Below are 16,117 nucleotides of genomic sequence, written 5' to 3' on the forward strand. Positions count from 1 at the left end.
TGTAAATATACATCTTGGTGCCCTGGTACTTAAAGGGGTACTCCTCCCCTAGACATCTTATTCTCTATCCAACGGATATGGGATAAGATGTCTGATTGCGGGGGTCCCGCCGCAGGGGAACCCTGCGATCTTGGCTGTGGCCCCGCTGTCATCACTGCACAGAGCAAACTCGCTCTGTGTGTAATGACTGGCGATACAAGGGCCGGAGTATCATGTCTTCACGGCTTCGTTCCTCATGATGTCACGGCCCGTCCCCTTAATGCAAGTCTCCTCCCATAGACTTGCATTTAGGGGGTGGAACGTGACGTCGCGAGGGGGGGGGTTGTATTAGAAATCTTGGGTGAGTTCCCACACTTTTTTTTTCCAGGACTTGACCCCTGGTTTACAGTGAGTCTCTCGCTGCAAGTTTGAGATGCAGCTAACTACATATACCCCTACACAGTTATTCCCCCCCCCCCCACACACACACACACACACACACACACACACCCCCAGCACTGGCACTGTTTCCAAAAAGGGAACCTCCAGCCATTGACTGTCCAGGCATGCTGGGAGTTTTGCAACAGCTGGAGGCACCATGTTTGGGAAACACTGTCGTAGGGTAATTTTGGTAGCGGAGGCAAGTGTAATTCTTGCATCCGGGTCCGTCCCTATGCATATCCCTAATTTAGGCCTCAAATGTGCATGGTGCTCTCTCACTTTGGAGCCCTGTCGCATTTCAAGGCAACAGTTTAGTGCCACATATGGGGTATTTCCGTAAATTTTGGTGTGATTTTTCTCCTTTTACCCCTTACGAAAAGGTAAAGCCCCCATACTTTTCATTGTCACAAAAGGGTAAAAGGATTTCTCTCCTTTTACAAAAAAGGGCTCTACAAGAACATGCGAATGTAAAAAATGATTTTGAATTTGCTCCTTCACTTTGCTGCTATTCCTGTGAAACACCTAAAGGGTTAAAAAAAACTTTCTAAACGTCATTTTGAATACTTTGAGGGGTGCAGTTTCTATAATGGGGTCATTTATGGGGTATTTCGCACAGAAAGGCCCCTCAAATCCACTTCAAACTTAACTGGTCCCTGAAAAATTCAGATTTCGAATTTTTCGTGAAAATTTTGAAAATTGCTGCTATACTTTGAAGCCCTCTAATGTCTTTAAAAAGTAAAAACATGTCAACTTTATAATGCCAACATAAAGTAGACATATTGTATTTGTGAATCAATATATAATTTATTTGGAATGTCCATTTTTCTTAAGTTAGAAAAATGCAAAGTGTTCAAAATTTTCATGAAGCTTTTTCACAAAGAAAGGAGGCAAGTAACGACGAAAGTTTACGACTGTGTTAAAGTAGAATATGTCACGAGAAAACTATCTCGGAATCAGAATAAAAGCTTAAAGCATCTCAGAATTATTAATGCATAAACTGACAGTGGTCAGAATTGCAAAAAAGGGTCCTTGTGTTGAAAATGGTCTCTAAGGGGTTAATTAAACAACACAGTTGTTCAGAATTGCATATTTTTAGTCACTTCACATACCAGTCTCGCCCCACAAATTATTTTTCTTATTTTATGTTTCTCCTGTCACGCGCTGCGCTCTGGCCAGAGCGCCCACATGCGAATCCCAGCCTGTCATTTACCCCGCTATGCTGCCTCTGTAACTCAGCTCCGCCCCGCTCGTCCCTATCTCCTAGGGCGCGCGTGCGACAGAGCTCTGAAATTTAAAGGGCCAGTGTGCCCATAATTAGTCTTTGCACCTGACACCACATTATAAGTTCCTGCACCTCCCACACACCCCTGCTGGATCTTCAGTGCTAATTGCCTAAAAGAAAGCGTTCCCATTTCCTGTTTTGCCTACCCGTGTTACCAGACTTCCTTGCTACGTTTTTTGACTAGGAAACTTTGCCGCCTGCCTTGACCTTCTGCTACGTTGACTACGCCTCTGTCTCATCCTCCTGTACCTCACCTTGCCCAGTTACCTGTGTGGTTGAGCCGTATTGGGGGTAGCGACCTGGGTGTCGCCTGCCGCATTAAATCCATCCTGCTTTGTGAAGACCAGCGCCACCTTAGACTGCATGACCTCTGCGCTTTCCTCGCTTGGCACCAGTCTTCCAGCAACCACCGCAACCTTCTACTTTGCCTCCCACAGTGGAGGCTATGCAGGTGGATCGGTCTCGCCTGACTCTGCAGGAAAGGACTCGCCGACGAGTTGAGAATCTGTGTCTATACTGGGCCAGTGCCGATCATTTCCTCAAAGATTGTCCTGTACGTCCACAGGAAAATGCTCGCACCTAGGGTTTGTTGGAGAGGCCTCCCTAGTTGTGAATTCCTCCTCTCCACGCTTAAATATGATGGTTCAGCTTCTTCTTCCTTCTAAGGTGAACCTCTCTGTTTTGGCCTTCCTGGAATCTGGCTCCGCTGGTAACTTCATTGATGTCTCTCTAGTGCACAAGTATCTTCTGCCAGTTCTACGCCTCCCGAAACCGCTGTTCATCTCCGCGGTCAATGGAGAAAAACTGGACTGTACCGTGCTATACCGCACAGAACCCCTGTTGATTAGTGTTGCTCGCGAATATTCGCAATGCGAATTTCGAGAATTTGTGAATATTCGCGAATATAGCACTATATATTCGCAATTACAAATATTCTTTTTTTTTTTTTTTCTTTCACAGTACACATCACAGTGATCATCCCTCTCTGCTTCCAGCTTGTGTGGTGTAAAGAAGGCTCTAATAATACTGTGTGAGACTGGCGTACGAATTTTCGCATTTGCAAATTTTCGCTCATGTTAATTTTCACATATGCTAATTTTCGCATATGCGAAAATAAAACGTGAATATTACGAATATGCAAATTTAGCGAATATATGGCGAATATTCGTCCATATATTCGCGAAATATCACAAATTCGAATATGGCCTATGCCGCTCAACACTACTGTTGATGCAGGTCGGAGTCTCACACAGAGAGAACTTGTCTTTCTACATGCTTCCACACTGTACTTCTCCTCTCTTGCTAGGTCTACCTTGGTTGCAGCTCCATGCCCAACACCTGGATTGGAAAACCGGAGTCCTTTGCTGGGGTCCACACTGCAACAATCATTGCATTCACGTACGGGTGACCAAGTTGGAAACATCATCTCGTCCACTGCCCGGTTTGCAGTCCTTTCTCCTGGACTATGCAGATGTCTTCAGTGAAAAGCAGTGAAAAAAAGTGTTACCTCCACATTGCCCCTACGATTGTCCTATAGACCTGCTGCCCGGCACCACACCTCCCAGGGGCAGAATCTACCCTTTATCTGTTCCCGAAACTCAGGCCATGTCTAATTATATCCAGGAAAAGTGATTCATCAGGAAGGCCTCCTCCCCTGCCGGAGCTGGTTTCTTTTTCGTAGAAGACAACGACGGGTCTCTACGACCTTGTATCGACTACCGTGGCCTGAATAAAATCACTGTAAAGAACCGCTAACCACTTCCTTTGATCACAGAGTTATTTGATCTTCTGCGAGGGGCCAAAATCTTTTCTAAGTTGGATCTTCGTGGGGCTTATAATTTGTTCCATATACGAGAAGGGGACGAATGGAAGACTGCATTTAATACTCGTGACGGACATTTTGAATATCTGGTGATGCCATTTGGACTCTGTAATGCTCCGGCGGTCTTCCAGGAGTTTGTCAATGACATTTTTCGTGATCTCCTATACTCCTGTGTTGTTGTCTACTTAGATGACATTCTCATCTACTCGCCCGACCTCCATACTCATCGTTCTCACCTCCGCCAAGTCTTGCAGTGCCTCCTAGACAATCATCTCTATGCAAAACTTGAAAAGTGTAATTTTGAGAAGACCAGCCTTCCGTTTCTGGGGTATATTGTCACCAGTCAAGGTCTGCAAATGGCTCCTAACAAGTTATCTGCAGTACTGGATTGGCCTCAACCTTCTGGCTTGAAAGCGATTCAGCACTTCCTCGGCTTTGCCAATTACTATCGGCAATTTATTCTGCATTATTCCACCTTAGCCTCTCTTACATCGTCTCTCTAACAACAAAAAAATGCTAATCCGAAGTGGCCTTTAAACCGTTAAAATCTGCCTTTGCTTCTGCTCCTGTGTTGTCGAGACTAGATCCAGTCAAATCATTTATTTTGGAAGTGGACGCTTCTTCTGTCGGTGCAGGTGCTATTTTGACACAAAAATCTTCCAAAGGAAAAACTGTTAACTGCGGTTTCTTCTCTAAAACCTTCTCACCTGCGGAGAGAAACTATACACTTTTTTATTCACTTCCGGCAAGCAGAAAAGAATCGTCGTGCTGATGCGCTATCTAGATCCTCTGAAGTACTAGATCAAGAGTCACATTCCCAGCATATTATACCTCCCGATCGTCTCATTTCTGCAGCTCCAGCAACTCTTCAGCACCTGCCTCCTGGGAAGACCTACGTTACTCCCCGCCTAAGACTCCGAATCTTGAAATGGGGTCATTGCTCTCTTTTGGCCGGCCATGCCGGTATACGTAAGTCCTTGCAACTCATCTCCCGACAGTATTGGTGGCCAACTCTAAGAAAAGATGTTGTTGACTTCGTCCGCTCTTGTTCGGTCTGTGCCTGGTACAAGACCCCTCGTGCCAAGCCTGCTGGTCTACTACAACATTTAGCAGGTCCTGAGTTGCCCTGGATCAACATAGCAATGGACTTCATCACCGACCTTCCATCTTCCAGCGGCAACATGGTCATCTGGGTTGTGGTTGACCGGTCTACTAAAATGGCTCATTTTGTGCCCTTGCCAGGTTTGCCATCTGCACCGCAGCTTGCCAAGCTATTCTTTGCCCACATCTTCCGTCTCCATGGATTGCCTACCTATATTGTCTCCGATTGAGGGATCCAGTTCATCTCCAAGTTCTGGAAGGCCCTCTGTTCCTGTCTTCAAGTTAAATTGGACTTCTCCTCAGCTTACCACCCTCAATCCAATGGTCAAGTCGAAAGGGTGAATCAGGTCCTGGGGGACTATCTTCGCCATTTTGTCTCCGCCCGTCAAGACGACTTGACAGATTTACTACCCTGGGCTGAATTTCCTTATAACCATAGGAATTCTGAATCCACTGGAACTTCCTCCTTCTTTGTAGTCTTCGGCCTTCATCCTCATCCACCTCTTCCCTTGTCTTACTGGTTCAAAATTTCACCCCCATCTGGCAGAAGACTCATCACTCTCTTCTTCTTGCTACGAACCGCATGAAGTCACAAGCGGACAGGAAAAGACGTCCTCCTCCCGAGTTCTCTTCTGGGGACAAGGTGAAGTTGTCCTCCAAGTACATCCGCTTTAAGGCACCCTCTTATAAACTAGGTCCACGTTTTTTGGGTCCCTATAAAGTAAAAAAATTACTTAATCCCGTGGCTTATTCCCTCCATCTGTCCGCCTTACTCCGGATCCCAAATTCCTTCCATGTCTCCCTCTTGAAGCCTGTCATCCACAGCCGTTTTCTCAAAAAGACATCACGCCTTCCTCCATCTCTGGTAAATTATTGGCTGGTCAGAGGGAAACGCTACTTCCTTGTAGATTGGGAAGGATTCGGTCCTGAGGAGAGGTGTTGGGAGCCTCAGGACAATATTCTGGACCAAGATCTTCTTAAAAAGTTTCTGAGCCGTAAGAAGAGGAGGAGACCAAAGGGGGGGTACTGTCACGCGCTGCCCTTCGGCCGTGAAGCAGTGTCCCGGGGTCCCCGTCTGTCGGCGGGGCTGGGATTCGCATCATGGGACGCGCCCGCATGCGAATCCCAGCCCGTCACTTACCCCACTCTGCTGCCTCTGTAACTCAGCTCCGCCGTTCTCGTCCCCATCTCCTAGAGCTATGAAATTTAAAGGGCCAGTGCGCCCATAATTAGTCTTTGCACCTGACACCACATTATAAGTTCCTGCACCTCTCACGCACCCCCTGCCGGATCTTCAGTGTTCATTGCCTAAGAGAAAGTGTTCCCATTGCCTGTTTTGCCTACCCATGTTACCAGACTTCCTTGCTACTTTTTTTTATTAGGAACCTTTGCCGCCTGCCTTGACCTTCTGCTACATTGACTACGCCTCTGTGTCATCCTCCTGTACCTCGCCTTGCCCAGTTACCTGTGTGGTCAAGCTGTAGTGAACTGGGTGTCGCCTGCCGCAACAAATCCATCCAGCTTTGTGGCGGGCCCTGGTGAAGACCAGCGGCACCTTAGACTCCTCTCCCTGATACGTTCCGAGTCATCAGCCGCACAGGTAGAGGATCCACATCCTGTTCCAGACCGCCCGCATTCAGGTTTGTGACATCTCCCTAGATTTGGTGGTAAAATGCATGATGTAATTACATAGTTAAGTCGGTCGTGCAAAAATGAAACAAAAGTGTAAAAAAGAAAAATCTCTGCGTTTTGAAAGGGATACTCCACTGCTTCAGCGTTCAAAAATTTTTGTTCCAAATGCTGAGTGCGGGCGCCTGCTCGTGACTTCATGCCACTCCCCCTCAATGCAAGTCTATAGGAGAAGGCATGACGAGCCCTGGCGCCCCACCAGAATATGTGTTCCTCCGCACCTTGAATAAAGAAGCCTGCAATTGAATCAAGATATGTGAGTGCCCCCGTGTTTTCTTCTTTTTCACTGTTGAGATTGCCTTTTCTCTAAGTGGGTGGAGCACCTGGTGAGATTCAAAGCTGAGAGAGGTGCTGCCTTGTGACTGTATTACCCGTGAGATCATCAAGCACCATAAACAATATTACACCAGTGCCAGCGTCTGTTTCTCGTTTATCTACCTATAAAAACATGATTATTTGCTTATTTGCTGAGCTAAAAAAAATAGGAATTCTCTGACATTCTAGTTTACTTTTCATAACCGCAAACTCTCCTTTGTGGCACTAGGGGGATGTCTGCTTTTTCTGAAGGATCCATTTAATTATGTCTGAAAGAATTATTTTAAAACTTGCTATATGTCAGATTTCGAGGGTGAAATCAATTGAATTATGAAAAAATCTATGGGCACGTAGTGACCTAGCCACTTGATAAAGAGACAAGTGACAGGCACTGCATGGTACAATAGATCTCTTGTGACAGATCCATACACAGACCTCTTATGTTCATTTTACAAAACTGAATCATGAGGAAACAGTTATTACATTAAATGTCACAGATTTTTTTGAATGAACATTGCACAACTTGTTGGATGGGATTTTTAGAATAAAAATTCTAACATATACAGCTAAAGTCATAAATTTCCTATACTTGGGTTGAAGTTATTAAACTCATATTCTCCTCTCCACAGATTTCTCATAAACAAACTATAGTTTTAGTATGTTCTTTAGAGTGATACTCTGCCCCTTGACATCTTATCCCCTATGGAAAGCATAGGGGATTAGATGTCTGATTGATGGGGGTCCTGCCGCTGGGGACCCCCGCGATCTTGGCTGCAGCACCCCAGACATCCGGTGCACAAACCAAACTTTGCTCTGTGCCTGATGACTGGTGATGCGTGGCGGAGGCTCGTGACATCATGGTCATGCCCCGCTCAAGACGTCACGCCCATGCTCCCTCAATGTAAGTCTATGGGAGGGGGCGTCACACCCCCACAACCCTCCCATAGACTTGCATTAAGGGGTGTGGCCATGACTTCACTAGCGGGATGCGGCCGTGACATCACGAGCCTCCAGTGCTGCACCAAACGCTCTAAATGAATGCCGGAAGCAGCAGGGACCCCCGCGATTAGACATCTTATCCCCTATCCTTTGGATAGGGGATAAGCTGTCTAGGGGTGGAGTACCTCTTTAACATCTCTATTTTGCAAATGACACAAGCAAATTGTCAACAAATGTTTAAAAACAGATCATTTCATTTATAATTCACTATATCACAACTTCTAGTGGATCAGAAGTTATGACTTCTGAAGCATCTGATGACACCATGCAAGTTCATTACAGGTGGATCTGTGGAAGTAATTTACTTTCAAGAACTGCTTGCCTATTTGCTTTACATTTTCTAGAGAAAAAAAAATCAGCCAAAAAATCTGAAAAAGAACTGTGGACCTCCACAAGTCCGGCACATGCTTGGGAGCAATTTCCTAAAGTCTGAGGTTTCCCATGTTTGTTTATTAATAACAACACCATGGTACAACACAGTCATCTTACCGTTTAGGATGTAAATGTGTTCTGTCTCATGGAGATGAATGTATGTTTGTGAACAATACAAATCAATCAAGAACAAAAGCAAAAGGCCTTGTGAAGATGCTAGAGGGAACAAGTACAAATTTGTCCTTTATCGGCATGGCCTGGTAGGTCCCACGGCAAGAAAGAAGCAACAGCTCCAAAACTATCACAAACAAGCCAGGTTACACTTTGAAACTGCACAGATCTGACTTTTTGAGAAATGTGGTATGATGAAATAACTTAAATTAAACTGTTTGCCCATTGTTCTTTATGGACGAAAAAGGAGTGGCTTGAAAGCAAAAGAACACCATCCCATAGACATCCCATAGCATAGACTTGGCAACATTAAGGATGCTCTGCTGCTGAAGGGACTGTACACTTAAAAAAAAAAATAGTTTTCATTAGGAGGATGGAAAATGAATCCACCTTTTACATCTTGACAGAGATCATTGTGACCTGGAGAGTGAAGCGCTTAAGTATGCTTCTCCTAGCTCTTAAAGTGGTATTCCAGGAAAAAAAATGTTATATATATATCAACCGGCTCCAGAAAGTTAAACAGATTTGTAAATTACTTCAATTAAAAAATCTTAATCCTTTCAGTACTTATGAGCTTCTGAAGTTAAGGTTGTTCTTTTCTGTCTAAGTGCTCTCTGATGACACCTGTCTTGGGAACCGCCCAGTTTAGAAGCAAATCCCCATAGCAAACCTCTTCTAAACTGGGCGTTTCCCGAGACAGGTGTCATCAGAGAGCACTTAGACAGAAAAGAACAACCTTAACTTCAGAAACTCATAAGTACTGAAAGGATTAAGATTTTTTAATAGAAGTAATTTACAAATCTGTTTAACTTTCTGGAGCCAGTTGATATATATAAAAAAGTTTTTTCCTGGAATACCCCTTTAACTCTCAAAGTACGGAGGTGAAGAAAGAAGACCCTTCTGATGCCAGGTGCTGTTTATTCCAATGCAAATGGATTTCAAGTCAGGCGTAATGTTCACATCCATGGTGGACTCATTTATTAGCAGTACAAAAAATAATAATAAAAGGACTAATGACGCATTTTGGGATGCATTCACCTCTTGCTCAGATTTATATCTGAGGAAAGGGTGAGTGCACTCCAAAACGCATCATTTATCCTTTTATTATTCTATTGTACTGCAAATAAACTAGTCCACTTAGGATTTGAACATTACTCCTGCGTTTAAATCAAATTTGATTGGGATAAGCATTTTTTCACATCATTTAATACCCCATCAATAGGGGTGATAGGCACATTTTTCATGTACAAGGTGAGCGGACATTTTACAGAGGCTTCTATCTGTGTGGACCCCTGAGCAGGGTCTCTGAATGCTGGAGTAATACACAAGGTGTTGTCCTCCAATCTTTTTCTCCTCTCATACGGGTTCTGAACTCTCAAACACTGACTGATTAAAAATGTTGGCATGTCTCTAGGACATGTCAGGGGATCCCCAATCAATCTTTTTCCAATAAATCTGACTTAATATGTTGTAAAATAAAAAATTAGCACCACAGCTTAACATTTGCACATATTTTGTGTATATTTTTTTTTCAATTGAGACTGAGATTTTGGAGTGCTCATCTACAGCTACTGTAAAGGTTGAAATTGTGAGCGGAAAATCAGCAGTGAAATACACTCTGTGTGGTCATACCCTTAGGGTACATTCACAAAGGGAAAAAAACTGTACCAAAAAAACGCATCAAAGACAGTGTGGTTTCCATCTTTCATTGACTTCAGTAGGGTAAGTTTTAACCTGTTCAGGATTCCGGGCGTATGCATACGCCCTGCATCCCGAGTCCTTAAAGACGTGGGGTGTATGCATACGCCCGTGGGAATTCCGGTCCCCGTCGCTATCCGGTTGGGGACCGGACCGGAATGCCTACTGAAATCATTCAGCAGGCACCCCGGCACATGAGACCCCCCATGTCGGCGATCGCAGAAAATCGCATGCTGGGAGTTGTAGTTCTGTAACATCTGTCCCTTCAGATTTAGCAATTTTCATGAATTTTTGGAAAATTGCTGCTCTACTTTGAAGCCCTCTAATTTTTTCAAAAAGCAAAAATGTCTCCATTTTATGATGCCAACATAAAGTGGACATATTGAATTTGTGAATAAAAATTAAATTTATTGTGAATATCCATTTTCCTTACAAGTAGAGAGCTTCAAATTTAGAAAAATGCTACATTTTCAAAATTTTCATGAAATGTTGGGATTTTTCACCAAAAAAGGATGCAAGTAACGTCGAAAATTGACCACCAAAATAAAGTAGAATATGTCACGAAAAAACAATCTCAGAATCAGAATATTCGGTAAAAGCGTTTTCGCGTAATTAATTCGTAAAGCGACGGTGGTCAGAATTGCGAAAAAGGGCTCAGGCCTTAAAGGACATGTCCGGTGCTCACTTTTCTTATTGTATCCGTTCCGGGCTGCAAAAAAAAGAAAATAAGCTTTCTCTTGCCTGCCTACGCTCCCCTGGTGCTCCGGTACAGGCGTTCGGTCCCCGGGCTGTATTCTTCTTACTTCCTGTTAGCCCGACATGTCACACGGAGCTTCAGCCTATCACTGGCTGAGGCGGGACATCGCTGCGGCCTGTGATAGGTTGAAGCTCCATGTGACGTGCCGGGCTAACAGGAAGTAAGAAGAATACAGCCCGGGGACCGAACACCTGTACTGAAGCACCAGGGGAGCCTAGGCAGGTAAGAGAAAATTAGTTTTCTTTTATTTTTCAGCCCGGAACAGATAAAATAAGAAAAAGTGAGCACCGGACATCTCCTTTAAGGTGAAAAAGGGCTGCGTCCTTAAGGGGTTAAAAAGCATGTGGTCTCAAAAAAATGTGTTGAAAAGAGCTTGACACTTTTCAGAGCATAAGTTCACTTTTAAACTAAAGGAAATAAAAATTAAAAAAAAACACCTCAAAACCACATCCATAAGCGGCTCCCGAGATATGACGCGCGCTCAGCAGGTGAGCGCGCATCATAAACGGTGGGTCCCAGTTGCTATAAGCAACCGGGACCCACAGCTAATGCCGGACATTGTCGCGTCTAGTTGATCGCCGTGTCTAAAGTGAGAGTAAAAGCTTCCCGGCAGCTTAGTCAGGCTGATTGGGACCATCCCGGTAAAATCAAGATGTCCCGATGAGCTAGAACTCAACAGGAGGGTGCCTTACCTGCCTCCTGCACGTCCGATCGGCGATTGATTGCTCCAAACTGAAATCCAGGCTTGAGCAATCAACCGCTGATAACACTGATCAATGCAATGGCAGGGATCAGTGTATCGAATCAATGTACTGCATGTTATAGTCCCCTATGGGAGCTATAACATTGCAAAAAAAAGTGAGGAACAAAAGCTAATAAAGATGATTTAACCCCTTCCCTAATAAAATTTAAAACCACCCCCCTTTTTCCATAAAAAAACTGTGTAAATAAAAATAAATATAAACATATGTGGTATCGCCACGTGCTTAAATGTCCGAATTATAAAAATATATCGTTAATTAAACCGCACAGTCAATGGCGTACGCACAAAAAAAATTCCAAAGTCCAAAATAGCGTATTTTTGGTCACTTTTTATACCATAAAAAAAATTAATAAAAAGTTATCAAAAAGTCAGATCAAAACAAAAATAGCACTGATAAAAACTTCAGATCACTGCGCAAAAAAATGAGTCCTCATACAGCCCCGTACATGGAAAAATAAAAAAAAGTTATAGGGGTCAGAAGAGGACAATTTTAAACATATAAATTTTCCTGCATGTAGCTATGATTTTTTTAAGAAGTACGACAAAATCAAACCTACACAAGTAGGGTATCATTATAGTCGTATGGACCTACAGAATAAAGAGAACGTGTCATTTTAACCAAAAAATTTACTGTGTAGAAACGGAAGCCCCAAAAGTTACAAAATGGCGTTTTTTCTTCCATTTTGTCGCACAATTGTTTTTTTTTTCTGTTTCGCTGTAGATTTGTTGGTAAAATGACTGATGTCATTACAAAGTAGAATTGGTGGCACAAAAAATAAGCCATCATATGGATCTTTAGGTGCAAAATTGAAAGGGTTATGATTTTTAAAAGGTAAGGAGGAAAAAACAAAAATACAAAAATGAAAAATCGCCAAAGAGGGAAGGGGATAAAACCACATAAAAATCAACGTCAAGACCGCATAGCAATTTCCATGCTAATTTTATGGGGTTTTTCAGAGTGGTTTATGCTGGTGTGAACTGGTCCTTAGAGGAAAAATCCTTAGGGCCAGTTTCACATAACCACAACTGTATACATCAGGGCCTAATGAGGCTCCACCAAACAGAAATGAGGTCATCATAGAACTCTTAGAAATACGTAATACTGTAATACCAGTCTTAATATGAAAACATGTTTAAAAAACTAATTTTTTAAATATTTATAGCTTAATTTTATATTAGTTTTTTTTATCGTAACTAATTTGGCAAACATAAAACTACATAAGTTTAAAATATGTCCAGAAATAATGGTGAAGAATTCTAATAGCCCTACCATCAGCCAAGAAACTCAGCCACAAATTATCCTCATATATAGGTCACTGAAATCCCATGTGCTGTTCCGAATGCTCACGCCTTAACCCATGCTGCAGGAATCTGCATTAAATTTCACACAAAGTATTACAGGAAACCATACGTGGATAATCCATCCACTCAGGTGTGATCCACATTTTCTGACTTAGTTCTACTAAGTTGCTTTTAAGAATAAAATAAATAATTGATTTCCGTTTTATGTATTATACATTACTTATAAAGGTTACGGGGCCCTGCTTTTTAAATAAAACAAGAAACTAAGAAAGTCAAGAATTGTGTCTTCTGTAGGTTGAGTTTTTTTTTTTTTTTCATGCACGTCATTATGTAGGGCAATTTTATCAATGTAGTCATTTCGGTTGTTGCTTGTCATTAAAAATATATATCTTTCTACCGGCTAAATCACCTGTCACTGATGATGTCATCATTGGAAACAAAGGTAGCGCAGGTGGTATGGGAAGCACCTGCTCTTTATTGAAAACAAACAAGGAAGCTTCTTGTTACATCCCACACAAAATCCCACTAATATTCCATAGTGCTGACAGCAGAAAAGAGAACATGGTGAGATGGGCATATGCTGTTCCATTAAAAACTGTAAAAACTCTGCTCCGCCCTTTCTTTCTACCCTAGATAAAGGGTAGACTTCAGTGTGTTCCTAGGATTTAGCTATTTCTAGAAAGCAAGACTTGAATACATTAGATAAAGGGAAAGGATAAACAAGTGTTTCCTAGATACAACGCAGCTGTTACAATGTTATCATTTAATATTGGAATCCTTAAGTAAAGCATACTGCTTCCGCTATATCCTAGAACAAATGTATGCTTCCTAGTTTCACAATGCATCATCATGATCCTCTGGCGCCCCTGTCTGGTGATTGCGTAGAATTTTAGCTGGTTTCAGTCCTAAAGCATTTATCAAGGAAGCAATTGACCGCATAGTTTTATGGCCAAACAAATAAAACTTTTATTTCTTAGAAATACATTTGGGTTTTGCAGTCATTTCAACAGAGCTGTGCTATAAGTCTTTATGCAAAACCCACAAAAGTCAATGTGCTGCTGTGTATAAGAGGCAGAAGATGGAACATACTGAAAGGCAGCAAAGTGATTATATTCACCTGACTTAATCTGGCTACTGTATATGGCAGTCTTAGAATGTGACAACCAAATCATGCCACTGATTTGGCGCAAAAAAAAATATATATATATTTTTGTACAACCATGTAAAATGCGGGCAGAAAATAAGAAACAGAGGTTAATGTATAGAATAAATATTATACAAAAAATAACTGTAGGGATTAGTTGGTATAAGGAGAGCCAGGGGAACAATTAAACCCCTACTGACCACAGTATTTTTGCGTAAAGGGGTACTCCAGTGGAAAACAATTTTTTTTAAATCAACTGGTGCCAGAAAATTTAACAGATTTGTAAATTACTTCTATTAAAAAATCTAAAAGGGGTACTCCGCCCCTAGACATCTTATCCCCTATCAAAAGGGGCGTGGTCTCTGAAAAGGGGCGTGCTCCCGATATTTTTCACGAAAACCCAACATATTTACTAAGGTTTCCACATAAAATGTGGTGGATTTGAGCTGAGGAAAATCCTACAGATCAGAGCATGTGTAAAAAAAAGCAAAGTGTAGGGAAAGTGGAAAATGTAGGGAAACCTTAGTAAATACTGTGGAAAATAAAATGTAGGGAATTAAAACCCACAAAGAAACCTACACAACACTATTGGTAAATAAGGGCCAATATGTGTGTGTGTGTGTGTGTGTGTGTGTGTGCGTGTATGTGTGTGTGTGTGTGTGTGTGTTGTGTGTGTGTGTATGTGTGTGTATATGTATGTATGTTCCAGCATCACATCCAAATGGCTAAAGATATTAACATGAAACTTGGCACACATGTTACTTATATGTCAACAACAAACATAGGATAGGTGATTTAACCCTTACTCACCTCCATTTTTCAGGGTCAGGGTTTTTGTTTAAAGTCCCATACAAGTCTATGGGAAATATATGTTACTGCATAACTTCCAAACGGCTGGAGATATTTCGATAATACTTGGTCACATGCTACTCATATGTCCACTTAAAATAAAGGATAGTTAATTTAACCCTTAACTACCCCCATTTGTGAGGGTCGTAGTTTTTGTTTAAAGTCCCATGCAAATCGATGGGAAATGTATGTTCCCACATAACTTCCGTACAGCTGGAGATATTTCAATAATACCTGGTACACACATTACTTATTTGTCAAATAAAAATATATAATAGGTAAATTAACTCTTACCTACACCCTTATATAAAAGATGGGTTTTTGTTTCAAGTCCCATGCAAGTATATGGGACTTCCAGTACCTTACTCCACAAGCTCCGCTCTGCATCTCCTAGTGAATATGTCAGTCCGGCTTGCAAGCCACACCCAATCTCGCAAAGAAACACCCACATTTTAAGCCCCAACCCTTTCATTATCTACCCTTTTGTGCATCAGTCTGGCTTGCAAATCACGTCCAGTCCCACAAAGCCACGTCCCCTTCTATTTTCAGCTTACAATATCTTCATCACAAATCAGTCCCAACTGAGGACTGAATATGAGAATGGGACATGAGGGCGGGATATGAGGACAGCATATGAGGACGGGATATGAGGTCAGGATATGAGGACAGCATATGAGGACGGGATATGAGGTCGGGATATGAGGAAAGGATATGAGGAAAGGATATGAGGACAGGATATGAGGTCGGGATATGAGGACGGGACATGAGGTCAGGATATGAGGACGGGATATGAGGTTGGGATATGAGGTCAGGATATGAGGACAGGGAGGACGGGATATGAGGACGTGAAAAGAGGTCGTGATAAGAGGACGGGATAGGAGGACAGGATATGAGGACGGGATATGAGGTTGAGATATGAGGATGTGATAAGAGGACAGGATATGAGGTCGTGATATGGGGATGGGATATGGGGTCGTGTTATGAGGACAGAATATGAGGTCGGGATATGAGGACAGGATATGAGGTCGGGATATAAGGATGGGATATGAGGTCGGGATATGAGGACGGGATATGAGGTTGGGATACGAGGTTGGGATATGAGGTCGAGATATGAGGATGGGATATGAGGATGGGATATGAGGTCGAGATATGAGGACGAGATATAAGGACAGCATACGAGGTCGAGATATGAGGTCGGGATAGGAGGTTGAGATATGAGGTCGGGATAGGAGGTTGGGATATGAGGTCGAGATATGAGGACGGGATATGAGGACAGGATATGAGGTTGAATGAGGACGGGATATGTGGATGGGATATGAGGTTGGGATATGGCAACAATATATGAGGATGGGATATGAAGTCAAAAGCTTCCTCCTTTTTTCGGCCAAAAAACGCTGAGGCCAGATGTTAGCTATACATCAATGAGAAACCGA

The sequence above is a fragment of the Hyla sarda genome, chromosome 5 (genome assembly GCF_029499605.1).
Source record: "Hyla sarda isolate aHylSar1 chromosome 5, aHylSar1.hap1, whole genome shotgun sequence".
Classification (NCBI taxonomy): domain Eukaryota; kingdom Metazoa; phylum Chordata; class Amphibia; order Anura; family Hylidae; genus Hyla; species Hyla sarda.